At 35.3% G+C, this 21352-nt stretch overlaps 1 pseudogene; it reads right to left on the reverse strand.

Annotated features, from left to right (window-relative positions):
- Positions 1-248: 248 nt before the first annotated feature.
- On the reverse strand, positions 249-4788 carry LOC119245578 (ras GTPase-activating protein-binding protein 1-like; annotated as a pseudogene).
- Between the last annotated feature and the right edge of the window lie 16564 nt (positions 4789-21352).

Genomic DNA, 21352 nt, shown 5'->3' on the forward strand with positions numbered 1-21352 from the left:
AATACACTGCTGAGAGGAGCAGCGAGCACGGCAGGAGAGGTCTGTCGCGCCATGTGGGACCCTCGCCAGGGGCTGGGGATCGAACTGGCGCTGCAGAGGCTGCGGGCAGCTTCACAACCTAGTATTCAACCGCTGTGCCACTGGGGAGGCCCTCTATATTTTCTTCAATGTAATTTATATATTCAGATACTACATCCATATCTTTAATTCGTTTGACTTAGTTTTTGTGTATGGTGTGAGACTGATCTGGTTTCATATTTTTCCATGTGGCTTTTTACCATTTTTCCCACTACCATTTGTTGAAGAGACTCTTCTTTCTTCAATTTATATGTTTGGCTCTGTTGTCATAGTTTTTTTTTTTTTTCCTGATAAACCAAATCTAGGTTTGAAAATTATTTTTCATTAAACAATTGCCAACACTGGAATCAAAGATAAACAAAGGCACAACAATTTTACTCTGTTTTTGTGTTATTCAGATTTGGGGACTTTTTTTAACAAATACAAACTAAACATGAAAAAAAAATATTTAAAATGTCTTAACAGTTCCAGAGACGCATATCAGTTACATTCTAGACATTTAAAAGACCTATCTCACAATTTAAATCTCATTGGTAAAAACAGGTTTTAGAATTTTTTGTGAATACATATTAAAAGAAAAAAACAAAAGCCTCCTCTAACACCTTTTATTATTCAGTTTTAACCAAATGAGCAAGAATAAAAATCATTAGTGTTTCCAATGTCATTATTCCTAAGAAACAATGTGGGTTTTTCCACCTTCAAAATGTTTACAAATCCGGTATTTCTCACAGACTTTTTAAACAACACAGAAAATAAATATTCCAATTAATGAAACAAACCAAATGTCAGTAATCAAGATGTATTCCTTTGAGGAAATGGCTATCTAAAATAAAATCCAGTCTGTATATGCAAACTAAACAAGGAAATTGACTTTTTTTCCCTTCTTCCTTAAAGATCCATTTTTCCTTTATTATTAGTGTTGTGTGCAAAAATGTTCTCCCAGTCGGTGGGGTTTCTCATTGTTTTTGTTATTGTCTCTTTTGCTGTGTAGAAGCTCTTTAATTTGATGTAATCCCAGCTGTTTATCTTTGCCTTCACTATCACTGCTTTGGGTGATGTGTCTGTAAAGATGTCTTTGATGTGCATATCACATAGTGTTTCGCCTATATTTCCTTCTATATATTTTATGGTTTCAGGTCTTATGTCTAGTTCTTTAATCCATTTTGAGTTGATTTTTGTGTATGGTGTGAGGTAGTGGTCAAGCTTCATTCTTTTGCATGTAGCGACCCAGTTTTCCCAGCATCATTTATTGAACAAACTTTCTTTGCTCCAATGCATATTCTTTGCTCCTTTGTCAAAGATTAGTTGACCATAAATCTGTGGGTTTATTTCTGGATTTTCTATTCGATTCCATTGGTCTGTGTGTCTGGTCTTGTTCCAATACCAGGCAGTTTTGATGATTATGGCTTTGTAGTATAGTTTGAAGTCTGGGAGTGTGATGCCTCCATTCCCTTCATTTTTTTTCAGGAGAGCTTTGGCTATTCGGGGTTTTTTGGTGATTCCATATGAATTTCATCAATAATTGTTCTAAAAATCTGCAAAGAGCTGATGAGACTCAACAACAACAAAGAAAATAATCCTGTCAAAAAATGGGCAGAAGAGCTAAAAAGAAACTTCTCGGAAGAGGAAATGCAAATGGCCAACAGGCATATGAAAATATGTTCAACATCACTTGTAATCAGGGAAATGCAAATCAAAACTACCATGAGATACCATCTTACACCAGTGAGAATGGCACATATTAAAAAAACTAGCAACAACAAATGTTGGCGAGGATGTGGAGAAAAGGGAACTCTCCTGCACTGTTGGTGGGAGTGCAAACTGGTCCAACCACTATGGAGAGCTGTGTGGAGATTTCTGGACCTACGAAACATAGAGCTTCCATATGATCCAGCAATTCCACTCCTAGGTATTTACCCAAAGGACACAGAAACATCAATTCCAAAGAGCACCTGCACCCCTATGTTTATAGCAGCATTATTTACAATAGCTAAGCTTTGGAAACAACCCAAATGCCCCAAAATAGATGGCTGGATCAAGAAGATGTGGTACATATATACCATGGAATATTACTCAGCCTTCAATAAAGATAAACACATGCAATTTGCTGCAACATGGATGGCGCTGGAAGGGATCATGCTCAGTGAAATAAGCCAAAAAGAAAAAGAAAAATACCGGACGGTCTCACTCATAGCAGGAATCTAGAAAACTTAAATAAGGGACCAGGAAAATGAATAACTATAAGAAAGTGAAAATCAAAATCAATAAAAATCTATGAACCAGAGACACTCTATGGGGGGTGGGGCTGGGAGGGGAGGGATTGGGGTCAAAATAAGGGGATTGCAATTGTATGGGGAATATAAAAATAAAATTTATTTAAAAAAAATCCATTTTTCCTAAAATATCCTTCCACAAAATTGGAAGTGAAGTACTAGAAGTGGCTGGTTGGGTGGCAATGGCTACACGGATACTCTGGCTCAGCCTGCCCTGAGGCGACTGGGAAGCACAGGCATTGTCTTGCTAGTTGCCTTCCAATGCCATTCAGTCTTCTCCACATCAGGCCCACTTCCCTGCAGAACATGATGGGCCTGTTGCTAAAGCCCTTCTGAACAGCCTCTGAATCATGAAGCACAACAAAAACAAAACTGGGTAACTTGTCACCACTGTTAATGTGCAGCTCCACCATGTTGCAGTAATTTTGAAAGTCAGCTCTGATTAGTCCATTTTGTGAGGCAAGTTGGCAATAAAGAATTGGTGACTATGGGGTGTGAAACAATTCTTTGGTCTCAACATCACCTTGCTCACCAGCTTCAGGGATTGGTCTTGGGCCCCTCTGAGGAGGAATATTTATTTACTATTCTATCACTCTTTGGTCTCTCTGGGGCCTTTTTGGTGGAACATGAAATTCAGGCTTACTCTGGCTGTGGCTAGCACTTTTATAACATGGGATGGTAACCCAGTCACTGGCTCAGCTCCACCGAGAGGAAGGTTCTTACAGGTCAACAATGCCGACAAGTCCTCCTTTGTGGCAAGGGCAAGGTTCACAGGGATGGGGATGGGCTTTTCTGAGTATCCTTGGGAGCAGTCTCTTCCAGTGCTTGGTCTGACTTCTTCCGTTGGATTTCAGATATAGGTTTTTGTTTCAATTCTGGCTGAGGATCAGGCTTGGGTTCAGCAACAATTTTCTCTAAATATTCATCCAGATCATTGCTGACAGCCTGATCATAGAAAGTTCCAGAATCATTGAGTCCTACTTCAGGTGTCTGTTTTCTTTTGGTTCCTCTATTTCTTCTATGGATTCCTCTTGTGGCTCAGTGAAAAAAACACTAAATACCTCCTCTTGGTATCTGAAGATGTCATTGTGAAGGTAGAACTTATTTGCCACAGCCTTTGGGAGCAAGGACAAAAGTCTGCATGAACGTGCTCAGAGCCTGGTTGTTGTTGGAGAGCAGCCCCACCAACTGGACTGGAGTGCCATGAGCATCCACCTGGTGTATCTTAGAGTGTCACTTGGTAAAGTTCTGTGACATCACTTTCCTATAGATTTCTTTCTGTCCATAGACCACATCTGCTGGTTTGACATTTGAATCCAATCCACCATGGAGCTAAGAATTCTTTCCATAAAATCTGTGGCGATAACTGAAAGTGAATCTTGTAGGATATAGTATATTCTTAGGTAGCAATTTTTATTAATTATTTTATGTATAGTATTCAATTCTCTCCTTGCCAGTGGGGTTTTCTCTGAGAAATCTGATCTTTGTCTTAAAAGGATATCTGTTATATATTATCTGCTTTTGCCCCAAGCCACCTTAAATATTCTTTCTTTGTCTTGACCTTTTGGGTATTTTATCACCATGTGTCTTGGTGTAGATTTTATTACATTTGTATAACCAGGTATTCATTAAGCTTCATGATATTATATATTTTGTTCCATCCGCTGGTTTGGGACATGTTCCTCTATTATTTCTTTCAATATTTATTTGTTCCATTTTCTCTCTCTTCCCTTTCTGGAATAGAATTTATCATTATGTTGCCTTTCCTAATAGATTCTGGTAGGTTGTGAAATGTTTCCTCCTTTTTTCTACATATTTCTTGTTCTTCTTTCACCTGGTTCCTTTGTTTAATGTGATCTTCAAGGTCACTAATTCCATCCTTCATTAATCTGTCTGCTTCCATAGCTTTCTCCAGAATTCTTTATCTCCTTTATTGAGCTTTCTGCATCCCACAATTTTCTTATTTAAATCTTGATTTATAATGCCTGTTCATTAATTGTATTTCTTCTGACATTAATTTTTTTCCTGCTTTCTCTTCCATTTCTTTGAATATCTTTGTCATGGCAATTTTGAACTCTGTTTCATAGGAAGGTAAAATCGTCCATATCTTTATGTTGAGTTCTGGAGAATTGGTCCTTCCTTGTGGTTTTATATTCCATTAAGGTCCCAAGTTGCCATTGGTTGTGATTTTTGTCCATTTTTCTGTTTTAGATTTTCACAGGTATTTGGAACTCTCTACAGTAGTGTGTTGGGAGCTTCAGGGGATGCCTAAGAAAACATGCTGAGGGGAAGTGGGTATTATTCCTGACTCTCCATGCTCATCTCCAGCAAACAGGATGCTCTGTATTTTCAGGTTGTGGTCACTGTGGTTAGTTGCACTTCCTAACTTCACATTCTGGGTTTAAGTCCAGAGGTCATACCATTGTGGTATGGGCATTTTCCTTGGCTTTTTGAAGTTTTCCAGTAAGCCCCTGTAGTTAGGACTGTGAGTAATATGCTCAGGGAGCCTAGACTCTCTGGTTTCTCTTCTTATAATGATACCTATAATGTCCCTATAATAATTGTCATCACACTTAAGACTTCATTTAACCACAATTGCTTGCTTGAAGGCCATATCTTCCAATACATTCACAAAGATGATCAGAACTTTAACAGATTAATTTGGCAAGGAAAAAATCCAAGACACAGAAAGGAGCATGCTGATTGCTGATTTGGGGATTATAAATGCAAAAGGTAAATAAGCATATATAGTGGAATGTAGGCAATTCAAGAATATATTGTGTTCATAACAAAATAACAAGATATTTTGAAAAAAGCAATTATACAAAAAAGATATTTATTTTACTTTAAAAATAAGCCTGACAAAATAAATTCAAAATTAACAAAAATAAGTTAAGCTATTTTAAAATAGGTTAAGCTATTTTTTTTAAATATTGGACTCCACTGAAAATTATTAGAAGCAATAAACCAGTACATTACCCAGATTTCAAATTATGCTATAAAACAATGATAATCAAAACAGTATGATTTTGAAATAAAAATTGACACATGGATTAATGGAACTTAATTCAGATCTCAGAAATAGATTCACAATTTAATGGACAGTTAATTTATGACAGAGCAGCCAAGAATATAAAGAAAGGAAAGTGATGTTGGGGAAATTGAACAGCCATGTGCAAAAGAATGAAACTAAAGCACTATCTCAAACTATAATAAAAATAAACTCAATAGTTCAAAGACCTTGCTGTAAAACATGAAACCATAAAATATGTGAAAGAAAACAGGAAAAACACTTGGTGACGTTGGCTTTAGTCGTATGTCAATTCTAATAGCAAAGAAAACAAAACCAAAAGTAAACAAATGGGACTACATCAAACTAAGATACTTCTTCAGGGTGAAATAACCTATCATTAAAACGAAAAGACAACTTACCAAATGAGAGAAAATATTTGCACATCGTACATCCAACAAGTGGCTAATATCTAAAGTGTACAAAGAACCCATGTAACTCAACAAGAAAAAAAGTATAACCCAATCAAAAAAATGGTGGAAGAGCTAAATAGATACACTTCTTCAAAGAAATGCAGATGACCACATGGACCTGAACAAATTATCATCATCATTTATTATCAAAGAAGTTCAAATCAAAACCATGAGAAGATATTGTTTCATACCTGTGAGAAATTTCTATATACATATTTTTTAAAAAGACCAGAAACAAGTAGTCTAGGCAATGGTTTGGAGAAAGAGGAACCCTTTCTATACTGTCATTGGGAATGTAAACTAGTCCAAATCTTATGTAAAACAGTTTGAAAGATTCTCAAAATATTAGAGATTGATCTACCAGATAATCAAGCAATCCCATCCCTAGGTATCTATCCAAGAATACAAAAACATTTTTCAACAGAATATATGCAGTCTTTTGTTCATTGCAGCACTATTTACAATAATCAAATTATGGAAACAACCTAAGTGCCCAATAATAGATGACTAGATTAAGAACATATATACAGAGTGGAATACTATTTGTCTAGAAAAAATATGAAACCTTGCATTTGTGACAACATGGATGCAAATGGATGGGATAATGCTAAGCAAGACGTCAGAAGGAAAGGGATAAATGTCATTTGATTTCACTCTTATGTGGAATGTAAAGAACCAGAGAAAATGAACAAATAAAACTTAACCAAATCAAACCCTAGATATAAGTACAGAATTTATGCTAGTAGAGGGGATTGGTAGGATGGAGAACAAATGGAGGAAGGGCCCCAATGCATTATTTTGGAGGATTATGGGTTCTTTGGGGGTTATGGTGTGGTAATGTACATCTGAATAGATGTAAATCTATTTCCTCAAATCATGAACTGTGTTGTAAACTAATGTTACTTCTTGAAAAATGTATTATCAAAAACCGTTCTTAAAAACCAGCTTTGTTAGGTCTAATTTATGTATCACAAAATGTATTCATATTATATGTACAATTCAGTTATTTGAAATAAATTTACAAAGTTACACAACCATAACAAAAAGAAAATATTTTTGTGAGCGAAGCCTACAGGTATTCTCCTATAAAAAAATAACAGGCAAAATTGCCTTCTAACCATGTTGTCATTTAATAGCATAGTGCAAGATCTAGTATATGCAACAAGAAAACAACTCCTCTTCAAGAAATAGAGACTAAAACAATCACAAGGAAGAGGGAAGTTGTTAATATTTACAGAAAAACGTCTATATGGAAAATCCAAGTGCATATACTGAACAAGTTCTAGAATTAATCTGTTAATATGCTTTGATATAAGGTCAACATACAAAAATATGTATTAATTTAATATTTTCAAAATTAAAACACCAGCTTTTTATGTAACTTAAAAGATATTATATGACAAATTATATCATAAAATCACTTTATTTAAATTATATTAGCAATGGGACTTCCAGACAAAACTGTAACATCTAATATAAAAAAAGTAAAACATATGATTGTGGATATTTATTCGATTTTAAAGTGACATGCAATTTTGTAGTGATAGAATTAATATATCAGTAATTTGGAACTGTCCATTGAGGAAAGAAGTGAACATAAGTTCCTGCTTGTTCCAAAGCAAAATATTTCATAACTTTTATTTTCAGCTCCAACATGCAAAAATCTTAGAAGATACCACTCCTGTCCTTACAAGAAAGAACTAAGCAAAATGAAACTAAATGACTTTTCTTTTTTCTTTTTTAAAGATCTATTTTATTTATACAAGAACTGGGGTACAGGCCAGATGCGTGGGAGGGTGAGAGGATTCACCAGAGACAAAGTGGGGAACAGAACAGGCAGAATGATTCAAACACACTGCTGAGGGGAGCAGTGGGCAAGACAGGAGAGGTCTGCCATGCCATGTGGGTTGCTCCTCTGCAGGCACTGCAGAGGCTGTGGACAGACAGCTCCACAGCGCTGTGCCCAATCGCCTGCGCTACCAGGGAGGCCTTTAAATGACTTTTCTTAACCCATCAGAAAATCGTGGTTGTAGGGCAAACTAGTACCTTAAAATCTGGATAGACAGGTATATCCAGAGATTCAGAGATGAAATATGCTTACTTGAAGTTATTGGAAATAATCATTGGTAAGAACACTTAAATGGTAATTCTGATGAAATCACGGAGATTGAGTGTGCAACTAGCATAACAGTGAGAAACTTCTGGTGACCCAGATTTTGACAGTACCCACATTTTCATGGGAATTTCTTTCAGGAACTCTACCAGGTTCTCATGTTAAACATTCAACAATGATTCCATCCTAGCCCTGAAATGGAAAAGGAAAGGACAGTCTATGTGAATGTACCTATAGAATTCTCCACAACAAAGTCTACCCTACAGGTGAAAAACAAAAAAATGGGGATTTTTTTTTTTCATGGCAGGAGGAAGGGAATCCCTCCCCCTGAAAACCTTTCTAAAAGATTTCTTAAATAAATCTTTTTTTCTAGTTTTCCAATATATTTAAAGGCAAAATAAACAAACATAAATAACATAGTCAACAGGAATCAGGAATTTACCAGGAATCAGTAATTTAATAAAATAGATTGTAAATGCTATAGCAAAGGGAGAATGTACAGGACAAGGGGTAAAAAAACAATTTTCGCTGAAGAAACATTTGTGAAGGTCACAGTATCAAGACTGCCCATTAAAGAAAATTGTAGAATGTTTCCCTTCCACTACACATTGTCACCACACTAACTGCAACCTATGATAATGACAAGGGATTAAACTGAAAGAACTACAAAACAGAGGCTTCCTTTGGGCAGGCATAATTTGGGAAGCTAAGTGTCAAAAAGAAACAAAACCAAAAACACTAGAGTAATTTGAAGTCTCTGGTTGCTACAGCAAACATTAAATTCAATGTAATTACTAACTAGATTAACATATTCTTACAATAAAGAGCAGTTTACCTCACTTTGTCTTAACTGATACATCATATTCATCTTTCAATAAAAAATTGCAAAGCATGTCAGAAAGTAAGAAAATACAGTGTAAAGAAAAAAAAAAACTTAAAACAACAGTCAAATATGATATAAAGTAATTATCATAAAGGGAACTTGAAATAACTGATTAGTATGTTAAAGGTTCAAATGGAAAAAAAATGTTGACAACAGAATAAAACAGATAAGTAACATAATCAGAGATAGATAAATCATAGAAAGAAGACAGTCTTATGGCATTACTCTCTTTCTAACCCAGTCCATCTATCAACACCCTGTGATGGAGGAGTTGACAATCACAATAGCCTAGCTATGGAAACAACTCAAGTCTATTAACAGATAAATGGATAAAGAAAATATAGTATGTACATAAGATGGATTATTCAGCCTTACAAAAAAGGAAGTCCTGCCATCTGCAACAACTTGGATAAACCTGGAAGACATTCTACTAAGTGAAACAAGCCAGTTCTAAGATAAATACTGAAGAGTCTAAAGTAGTCATACTCATAGAGCAGAAAATAGAGTAGTGATTATCAGGGTCTGAAAGTGGAGAGATGATGAGTGTCCTAAATATTTGTTCAGTGGGTATAAAGTTTCAAATACACAACATGAATCAGTTCTAGATTCTAGTTCTATCCTATCTAGATATCTGATATAGTGCCTAGAGTCAGCAATATGATCTTGTGGAGTTAAATATGTCGCACATACATCATTGCAGAATAGAGATCTTGGGATCACCTTCTCCCCTCAAAACAACTATAAAAAAAAAATGCTCAAAGGAAGACTCAGAAGTTCCCTGACAAAATCCCAGATTTTCCCATGGGAGACTCAATCTAAGATTGGCGGCTGGCTTCAGGAAAGGGGTGGGAAGAACAGAGGGGAGTGTGATGAGGAAAGTAGATACCTCAATCAGCAGAATGGGCTAGGGTTCAGTTATCCACAGCATGGAACAACGGGGAACACTGTGAATTTCCCTGGAGGAAAATTTCAGAATGGGAGTGCAGTCTGTTACTTGAGACACTGGGAATTCTGAGACTGACTCAGACATGGAGAGTGCTCCCTTCACCAGCCTCCCAGAAGTAAGAGATCAGAGTTGCTACGTTGGAACATGGCAGACTCCATCACAACCCACTAGCAGGAGAAGACCTGGTTAGAGAGAACTCATGAATCCTCTGCAAGGTATCAGGTGGGCCTGCAGATCTTGCAGCTCTAGTCCCTCAGTGGTAACACAGTAGTAGATGTTCTGTTGTGCTGGCCATTTTGTACAATCATAGCCACACAGTGGTACACACTCACCTGCTTATAAGGCCCCTCTGAGTCCCAGTGTGTGAGTCTTGTGGCCAGAGTTTGTACTGCTCACCAGGAAACTTAAGTTTTGTAGATCATGATAAATTTTGGAAAGGAGCTGCCAGGAGCAGGTGTGAGAAGTTTGGACAACTGAAGTACCAAAGAGCTTTCTGGGAGAGACAGGAGAAGGGGCAAGATAAAGTAGTTAAGCTTCAGTTTTCCTCCTGCTCCCATTTCATGCCAAGGTGAATGAAGAAGAAAAACAGAACTAAATTTGCAGCACTCCAACCACTGAAAAATAAGGCAACACACATGCCTAGGAAGCAAGGAACTTCTGAAAACAAGAGGGACAAAGAAAAAACTACTGGGACATATACAAAGGAAACAGAAATAGAGGTCCTATCACATACTTTAAGCCAACCTTTAAAATGCTAACTGAGCTCCTGGAAAGTCAGTCAAAAGTAGATAGCCAGGTCGGGCCTCCCTGAAGGGGTTTAGAAGCAGCCTATGAAGCTATCGGCAGCCTCCGCAATGTGAGTTTGATCCCCGGCCAGGGAGCTGCCCACATGTCGCAGCAGACCTCTCCTGACTCACCAGCTGCTCCCCTCAGCAGTGTATTTCAGTCAATCTGCCTGTTCTGTTCCCCACTCTGTCTCTGGTGAATCCTCTCCCCCTCTCCACATCTCTGGCCTGTACCCCAGTTCTTGTATGCATAAATAAATTTTTTTTTTAAAAAAAGTAGATAGCCAGGTACAAAATCTTAGAAAGGAGATCTAGGAACAAAGAGAGTTCTTCAACAAAGAGATTGAAAATATTAAAAAGAAACAAAATAAGACCCTGAGTGAAGAGAAAACAAATATAGAAATAGTTTTAAATAGAACTGAACAGGCAGAAGAAAGAATTTCAGAAATAAAAGATTCAAATATACAGATCACATAATTAGAAAAAGAAAAACAAGACATAGGAAAAATGAAGGAATGCTATAAAAAATATCAGACTCAATTGGAAAAGGAGATGTAAGAGTTATGGGTATACAGGAGGTGAAGAGAGAAAGTTGTAGAAGCCTTATTGACAGAAATAATAGCTGAGTAATTACCAAAGCAAAGATATGAATTTAGCATGGATGACCATGAAGCAGAAAGAGCACCCAAATTTCCAAATGTAAAATAGGCTATGACAAGACACATCATTTTCAAATTATCAAAAATTAAGGATAATAAGAACAAAAAATTACAGGATCCTGGAAAAACAAAATAATTTACAAAGGCACCTAAATTAGACTTTCCTAAGATTTTGCCCTAGTCATTTCCAGGCAAAAAGAGAATGGAAGGAATTATTCATAATATTTTTTTTTCTAAGATGAAGTACTGTTTCATTTTCTTAACTGAGGTAATCTTGTGGTACCCTCATGAGGTATTACCCACATAATGCACCCGCTGTCAACTCCTCCGTATTCTACCACCATGTGTCATTCCCTTTTGTTCCTTCCCAACTCATATCTACTCCCTCTTGGTGTTTCGGTTCTGTAGTCAGCTATCAAGGGGTTTTCAGCTTGTCTTTATCTGACTGTTAGTTACTTTATATTCCACATATTAGTGACACCATCTGGTATTTATCTTTCTCCTTCTCACTTATATCACCCCTAAAAGACAAGAACTACCAGCCAAGGACACTCTATCCTATAAAATTAGCATTCAGATATGAAGGTGAGATAAAGGAATTTGACAAACAAAAGTTAATGGAATTTGTCACAACTAGACCTGTCCTATAAGAAATATTGAGAAAAGCACTTCCACAAAAGAAAAGAAAATGAAACACAAAACCATGAGCAAAATGACAACAAGAATATAAAATCAGAAGCAGGAACAAGAATATTATGAACCAACAACAGTGACAACAACAACAAAAACACTAAAGGGAGAAAAAAATGGGCAGAACCTGTATAGTGAAATACCAGAGAATGGAACCGAGATCATAAGGGAATTATTTAGACATACAGATTTAGGCTTAACTCTCATGGTAACCACTAAACAATCATAAATATAGGCTCACAGATGAAGATAGAAATTGAGAGAGAATCGCTAGTGGAAGACATGCAGAAAGCGAAGAGAAAAACAAGTGGAAAAAGAAACAACAACGATAAAATAATCAAAAATTAAAAAACAATGACTGAAAAAAAAACAATGACTGAAAATAAAAAAGTATATATCAATAATCACCATAAATGTGAATGACCTGAACTCATAAATTAAAAGGCAAAGAATAACAAAGTGGGTTTAAAAGTTTTAGTCATTGATACTGTACAGGAGACCCCTTTATTTTTTTTCATTTTATTTTATATATTTTTACATCATTTTTCATTTTTGCACAATGTATGCATTTTCATCTTGGTTATAGCCCCCATACAATACCTCCCCTTATTTTGACCCTACTCCCTCCTGCCCGCCCCCCCACCTCCTGTAGTGTGTCTCTGGTTTATAGTTGCTTATTGATTTTGATTTTTACTTTATTATAATTAGTCTTTTTCCTGGTCCCTTATTAAGGTCTTCTAAATTCTTGCGATGAGTGAGACCATCCAGTATTTTTTCCTTTTCTTTCTGGCTTATTTCGCTGAGCATGATCCCTTCCAGCTCCATCCATGTTGCTGCAAATTGCATGAGTTTATCTTTTTTGATTACTGAGTAATACTCCACTCTGTATAGGTACCACATCTTCTTGATCTAGTCATCTATTTTTGGGCATTTGCGTTGTTTCCATAGCTCAGCTATTGTGAATAGTGCTGCAATAAACATAGGGGTGCAGGTGCTCTTTTGAATTAATGTTTCTGTGTCCATTAGGTAAACACCTAGGAGTGGAATTGCTGGATCCTATGGAAGCTCCATTTTTAGCAGGTTGAGGAATCTCCACACAGCTTTCCATAGTGTTAGGACCAATTTGCACTCCCACCAGCAGTGCAAGAGAGTTCCTTTTTCTCCTCATCCTAGCCAACATTTGTTGTAGCTAGTTTTTTGGTTTTTTTTTTAATATGTGTAATTCTCACTGGTGTGAGATGGTATCTCATGGTAGTTTTGATTTGCATTTCCCTGATTACAAGTGATGCTGAACATTTTTTCATATGCCTATTGGCCATTTGTATTTCCTCTTTGGAGTAGTTCATTTTTAGCTCTTCTGCCCATTTTGATTGGATTATTTACTTTGTTGAGTCTCTTCAGCTCTTTGTAGATTTTTGTGATCAGTCCTTTATCATTAATGTTGTGTGCAAAAATGTTCTCCCAGTCGGTGTGGTGTCTCTTTGTTTTGGTTACTGTCTCTTTTGCTGTACAGAAGCCCAGAGACCCCTTTAAAGCTAAAAGACAAAAACTTAAACAGAAATGTTGGAGCAAGATCTTATAATCAAATAATGCAGAAAACTATTTTAAAAGGTAAGATAGTGTCATTTGGGACAAAATGAATGGACCTTGAGGAAATTATGTTAAGTGAAATAAGTCAGAAGGTTAAAGACAAATATTGGATGGTTTCACTCACCTGTAGAGTACAAGAAACCAAAAAATATCTACAGACAAAATATAGCAGGAATAGATCTTGGACTAAGTGAACAAATTTAATGGCACCAGAGGGAACAGAAAGGAGGCAGGTGGGGTCAGGGGAATGAGGCAGATAGGATATTGGCAGAGGTAGTTTGGTGGAGGGTGATTGGAACATGGGAAGATATTGAGGGATAAAAATGTAACCTAATTGGGCCTCCCCTGGTGGCACACAGGTTGAGTGCTGGGCTGCGAAGCCACCTGCAGCCTCTGCAGATCCATTTCATTCCCCGGCCACCGGCAAGGGTCCCACATGGCATGCAGACCTCTTCTGCCACGCCCGCTGCTCCCCTCAGCAGTGTATTTCGTCAGTCTGTTGTTCTGCTCCCCGCTCTGGCTCTGGTGAATTCTTTCACCCTCCGGCGCTTCTGACTATACCCAGTGCTTGTATAAATAAATAAATAAATCTTTAAAAAGAAAAATAATAAAAATATAACCTAAAAATGAAAATAAATTTTTATAATGGTAAATATGTCTCTAAAACACACACGTGCGCACACACACGTACACACATGTGCACGCACACACACATACATATGCATGCACCCTCCACACAAATGCAGAAGAAAACTATGGCAGGCATCCACATACCAAGATTGCCTGCCTGTTTCTATGCCAGTGCCTCTATTTTCTTTTTCCTTTTCCTAATAAACCTTTTTAAAATGTAATAGAGAGAGAACAATGGCACATGTTGGACATATTCATTCCCTTCATTTTGGTTATAACATCACAGGTTCTTACATACATACAATCTCATCAATTTGTACACATTAAATTTGTGTAGTTCTTTGTAAATAAAAAAGCTGTTAAAAAAAAAAGAAAGGAAAAGAAAGAAACAAGGGAGGAAAGAAGGAATGAAGGCCAGAGGGGAGACCAAAAAATAATAGGACATGTATAAGATTATGGTTAAGAATTAACATATACTTCTTATTCAGGAATTATGCAAGTGAAACAAGAGTAAAATGAAACATTAAAACTTAAAATAAATCAAAAACAAAGAAAAACAACACACCAAATTAGATTTCTATATCAAGTGATGTTATCCTTCAGTAGTGATGGACAAAAAGACACCTTTTGAAATGAGCAACAAGAACAATGAAATCTTAGGCCAAATTACAGACACTTACATAACACTATTTAAAACTGAACCATCTTAAAATATATTGCAGGTAATATATAAATGAATATTACAATTCACTTTCACTTTCCTCTGTTGATGGATTTGCTGATACTGTTATAATGACTTTGTTTTCCTCTTAGGTAATATCCCTCATAGGAAATAATAGAAATATCTCTGAGAGATAATAACTAACATATGACTACCTTCAAAGTCATGAAATGAAGAAATAATATTAAGAGAACTGTTGGTGGTCTGTTATATGTTAGGTGCTTATATGTTTCCCATGGAGTTTGCCAATGCTAGTAATATTAATGATATTTAATCAACACTTCAAAGATTTTTTTTTAAAAAAAGCACAATTCCATTTACAATAACACTCCCAAAATTGAAAATCAGCTATAAATATAAGCAAATTTGTACAAGACCTCTCAGTGGATAGACAGAGTTATGAAGAAAATCAAAGAAGAGCTAAACAAATGAGATATTATGTGTTCATAGCTTAGAAAATACAATATTGATGAGATGTCAATTTTCCCCACTATCAACTCCCCATGAGTTTATATTCAACTCAGTCTCAATCAAAATCTCAGCAAGTTAGTTTCTACATATCAATAAACTTATTCTAAAGATTATATAGAAAACTCAAAGTCCTGTAATAGCCAACACAATATTGAATAAATAGTATCAGAGGACCTAGTCTACCTGATTTCAAATTTTATTATTAAAAAATACACTAACCAATTAAATAAGAGAATATGGTTTGGAAAATGAATAAGTATATACATAAGTGGAAAAGACCAGAGAACTCAGAAATTGACTCACATAAATATTTTTTCAAAGGCCAAAAGTAAATGAAGAGAGCAATGGTAGTGGTTCAACAAATGATGCTGGAAAAAAGAAATTAGACACCTTAAACTTTACCAAAAAAACCCTCAAAATAGTTCTTATACCTAAACTTAAAAAGCAAATATATGAAAAATCTAAAAGACAACATAGAAGAAAACCACATGACATCTTGGTTGGTGATGAATTTTATATAAAACACCAAAAATCATGGTCCCGGGGGAAAAGATGTTTAATTTTATTAAAATAAAATAAAGTTTATAAAAGACAAACCACAGGGCCTCCCCAGTGGCGCAGCGGTTGAGCGCTGGATTGCGAAGCTGCCCATGGCCTCGGCGGCGCCGGTTCGATCCCCGGCTGCTCCCCGGCCACCGGAGGAGGGTCCCACATGGCACACAGACCTCTCCTGCCACCTGCTGCTCCCCTCAGCAGTGTACTTCGGTCCTTCTGCCTGCTCTGCTCCCAGCTCTGGCTCTGGTGAATTCTCTCACCCTCCCGCGCTTCTGACTGTACCCAGTGCATGTATAAACAAACAAATAAACAATAAATAAATAAATAAATAAAATACATGCCTCTTTAAAAAAAAATAAAATAAAATAAAAGACAAACCACAGACTGGAAGAAAACTTTTTCAGAAAAACTAATAATGGACTTTTAAAGTACCCTTAAAAGTCAATAATAAAAACAAGCAATTCAATTTAAAAATGGGGAAATGACTAGAACAGATACTTCACCAATGTAGACTTACAAATGTAAAATAAGCAAATAAAGTATTGTCAACATCATTTATCATTTTGGAATTGCAATTTAAACAACAATGATTTACTACTACATGCCTGTTAAACTAACTAAAATTTTTTAAAAATGACAATATCAAGTGCTGATGCAAATGTTCAACAGAAGAAACTCTCATTCATTGTTGGTGGAAATATAAAATTCAATAGACAATTTGTAAGAAATTTTGGCAGCTCCTTATAAAACTAAATATATTTTATTACATAACCCAGCAATCACATTCCCAGGTACTTATCTGACTGATTCAAAATCTCAAGTCCATTCACACACCTTCATGCAACTGTTTAGAGCAGCTTATCATAATCACCAAAAACTGAAAGCAACCAACGTGTTCTTCAATAACTGTACAGATAAACTGTTACATGCAGTGGAATAATATCTAGCAATTAAACAAAAATGAATGAGCTACGTGACTACACAAGGTATGGCATGCATAGTGGTAAGTTAAGTCAATCTGAAAATATTTGAAAAAGTTACAAATACATTATTCCAATTATATGACATTCTGGAAAACACAAAACTGTAGTAATGGTAAAAGTATCACTGATTACCAAGGGCTTGGTGGAGAAAGTTAAGCCCTTGGGAAGGGTTAAATAAGAAAAAATGACAAGGAGTGTTTAGGGTTGTGAATCTATTTTGCATAATATTTTAATGGTGAATACATGAATGTGTTGGCCAAAACCATAACAATGTACAGCAAAAAAAAAAAAATGCTCATGTGTGCAAATTGATATTTAGGAGATTAGGGAATCTCAAGATGTAATTCAGAATGTAGCAAAACTCTTTCTTAAAGGCAGTGGAGCATAATCTATCCACTACTCAAATGTGGGCTTCACATAGTGACTTCCTTCTCGATTGTGGTATAGAAGTGATGCGAGATGGGGGCAGAGGCAAAGGGGAGGAAGAAAAAGCATATCTTCACAGTGGTCACGTGATAAATACCACCTCAGCAACATGATCAAGGCAACACTCACATGGATAAATCATGTTGGCATAATGTAATGAAAATGGCCTTTTGTATCTGCGGAGTAGCTTTCCAAAGCTCATAATCCCAGTTAATAATAGCAATAACAATAATTGAGCAAATACTAATTGTGGGACAAACTACAAAATACCAGACCAGAAATTCGCAAGAATATCAAGGTCATAAGAAATAAGAGTTGTCACAGGGGCCTCCCTAATGGGGCAAGGGGTTCAGTCTCGGCACTATAAAACTATAAGGAGCCACTGCAGCACAAGTTTGATCCCTGGCCATAGAGCTGACCCACATGGAGCAGCAGACCTCTCCTGCCTTGCCTACTGCTCCCCTCAGCAGTGTATTTCAGTAGATCCACCTGCTCTGCTCCCTTCTCTGTCTCTGATGAATTCTCTCACCCCCTGCACCTCTGGCCTGCATCCCTGTTCTTGTATGCATAAATAAATAAAAAATAAATATTAAAAAATAAGAGTTGTCACAGATTCTAAGTTGTGAAAAGAGACATGAATACTGAGCTCCACCCAAGGAGTCTATGTTCTAGTCTCCAGAATCTATGAATATGGCATGTGACTTTGGGGATGTGATTAGAGTAATGGCTTTGAGATGAGGAGATTATCGTGTTTTCCTGGATTACCTGGATCAGCCCAATTTAATCACAGTGGTTCTTATAAAAGTGAAAGAGATGTGTCAGAATCAGAGAAGCAGATGTGATGAGGAAAGGTGAAGTCTAAGCAATAGGATTTCTAGAAGAGAGGAGCCTCTAGAAATAGCAATGTAGATTCTCTCCTAGAATGTCCTGAAGGACATTACCAACACCTTGATTTTTGCCTTCTAATACTCATTTTTGGATTTTTGACAGCTATAAGATTATAAATTTGTGTTATTTTATGCCACCAAGTTTGTGGTAATCTGTTATAGCAGTAGTAGGAAACTAATGCAAAGATTAAATGTAAACGTGTTATAGGGGATGCTGTTTTGGAATAGAAACAGAATTGTTTGTAAAAGCTAGGGAAAATCAAATAAAGTATGAATTTCCAATAATAATAAAGTATAAATGTTTATTTCTTTTTTTGAAGATGTATTTATTTATGCATACAAGAACTGGGGCACAGGCCAGAGGTACGGACAGTGAGAGGATTCACCAGAGATAGAGTAGGGAACAGAACAGACAGACTGACTGAAATACAATGATGAGGGGAGCAGTGGGTGCGTCAGGAGAGGTCTGCTGCACCATGTGGGTTTCTCCCTGGCCAGGGATCGAACTCGTGCTGCAGAGGTTGTGGCTAGCTTCATAGTGCTGTGCTTAACCCCTTGCACCACCAGGGAGGCCCTAAATGTTAATTTCTTAATATTGACAAATAGACCATGGGAATGTAAGATGTTTACAAATGGGGAAACTGGGTGACAAATATTCTCTCTATTGCCTTCCCAATTTTTCCTTAAATATAAAACTTCTAATGTAAAATTTTTGTAAATTTTTACTATAAAAATTATTTAAGAAAAATTATAGTGTTGGATGATTAAATCAGAAATTTAAAGGTAGAGCATATATATCAAGGTGATGTATAATAAAAATGTAAGGAAATTACAGGATAAATTTATGTGTCAACATCTGACAATTAGCATTTCCAAATAGTGCATACAAATTTGAAGGAAAATTTTTCAAATTATAGGCATCCCCTAAAACTGAGATAGTGTTCTTAAGACTGTAAAGGCTCATTATATAGTCTGTACAATAAATACAGAATCACAATAATTGAGCAGGTTAATATACTTGAATTTGAAAAGTAATATACTGGTTAATATACTTGAATGGTTAATATACTTGAATGGTTAATATACTTGCTGGTTAATATACTTGATGGTTAATATATTTGAATATACTTGAATTTGAAATTTAATATATTTGAATTTAATATACTTGAATTTGAAAAATTTAAAAAGGATCCTTAGAATTTTCAGAAAAAAAATTTTCATATAAAATGTCGCTTTATTTTATTGATACTAGATTCTCAAAAGCAAAACTAAGTGGAGAAATTATTAAATTTCATTAAAATTTTAAGAATTCTTTAATATAAAATTATTATCTAAGTAGTAATACATGAAATGTGTAAACATACTATACTATGTGCTAGTCATAAATCATGTGTATATACTATCATAACAGATATGCTGATTTCACATTAAAATTCCACATAATGATAAACAAATTAAGAAAGTTAAGAAACAAATTAAGAAAGTTAAGAAACAAATTAAGAAAGTTCTGGAAAGATACATATAAGAGATTTTTTCCTAATCTATATATGGTGAAGTTATTTCTAAGTAATACTTAAAACCCAGAAAACATGAAGGAATATATGAACAAATTTTAGAGATAATGAACAAATTTTAGAGAGAATGAATTCAAACTTGTGTATTATGGAAGATAATAACACATTTTTTTATTTGATATATTTTACATCATTTTTCATTTTTGCACAATGTATGCATTTTCATCTTGGTTATAGTCCCCATATAATTCCCACCCCCCTTGTTTTGATCCTACTCCCTCCTCCCCCACCCTGTAGTGTGTCTCTGGTTTATAGTTGCTTGTTGAATTTGATTTTTACTTTATTATAACTAGTCTTTTTCCTGGTCCCTTATTTAGGTTTTCTAAATTCCTGCTATAAGTGAGAACATCCGGTATTTTTCTTTTTCTTTCTGGCGTATTTCGCTGAGCATGATCCCTTCCAGCTCCATCCATGTTGCTGCAAATTGCATGAGTTTATCTTTTTTGATTGCTGAGTAATATTCCATTGAATAACACACATTTTAAAGAAAAAATGATAGTGTTGTAGATAACATATGATGTATATAATAATAAGGTATTAATAATATATAATTTCTGTAAATAAGGAGAAATAGTGAAATGGGCAAGGTATATTATAAACAACTCAGAGAAGAACTATAAGTCACGTATTTAACATGAAAACAGTAGCAATCAAATGGATAGAAAAATGAAAATTAAATAAAATATATTTTTTAGTTTTTAAATTCACAGAATGATAATACCTGGTATTTATAAGAATGTGACTATTTGAATGCCCTTATGTCCTAGAAAATGAGAACAGTTAAAATTTTTGGAGGTTATTTTGAAAATTATTATGAGTTGCAGTAAGCAAAAAATTTCATTTTTCTCTATATACTGAATTATGTTTTTAGAATTCAGAATATATTATTTCACAATATAAAATAAGTATTATGAACCTTATCTGATATCTAGATTACATATCCAATAGTAAATCAACAAGATTGTATTCATGGATTATTTTAACCCCTTAAACTTGGTTACACAAGTAGTCTCCTTTAGTTTTGTAAATACTCATCATAGGTGTCCAAGCTATTCTATCATAAAAAAGTGGATTCATATGTTATTACCAAGTTATTTATTTTTTCATGTTAGTGATAGGCTCACATTCTAAATCAGATTATTTTCCTGTATCGTAAAATAATTACCAATGCCTCCAAGTTCTTGGGTTATCACTGGAAGATAAAGAACCTCATCTTTTCACATAAATGTTATATGTCATTGAAATCTCTTTGAAGAAATGAAAACCTAGTTTTAAAAAAATTTCTTGGAGTGTGGTGTTCAAAGGGTCATTAACACATCCAGTCGTTTGTTTTTTATTTAAATGTGTTTCTAAGAGCACAAAGCATACCGAATGCTGTGATTTTAGTTTCTCAACAGAATTTTTTACAAAAAGGAGCCAGAACTTGAACAAGGAATATATATCAATGAGTCTGAAGAATCTTACAGCACTGGAAAGTAAGGAAGTCATGAAAAAATGAAAATAAAGGAGCATGACCAAAGGGATACAAAAATCAACCTGAATTAGCTTCTAATGTTCAAATCTGGGACAAGCTGACAATAAAACTAACATTGGATTATAAGAAAT

The sequence above is a fragment of the Talpa occidentalis genome, unplaced genomic scaffold (genome assembly GCF_014898055.3).
Source record: "Talpa occidentalis isolate TD23 unplaced genomic scaffold, MPIMG_talOcc4v2.1 talOcc4.15, whole genome shotgun sequence".
NCBI classification, from domain to species: Eukaryota; Metazoa; Chordata; class Mammalia; order Eulipotyphla; family Talpidae; genus Talpa; species Talpa occidentalis.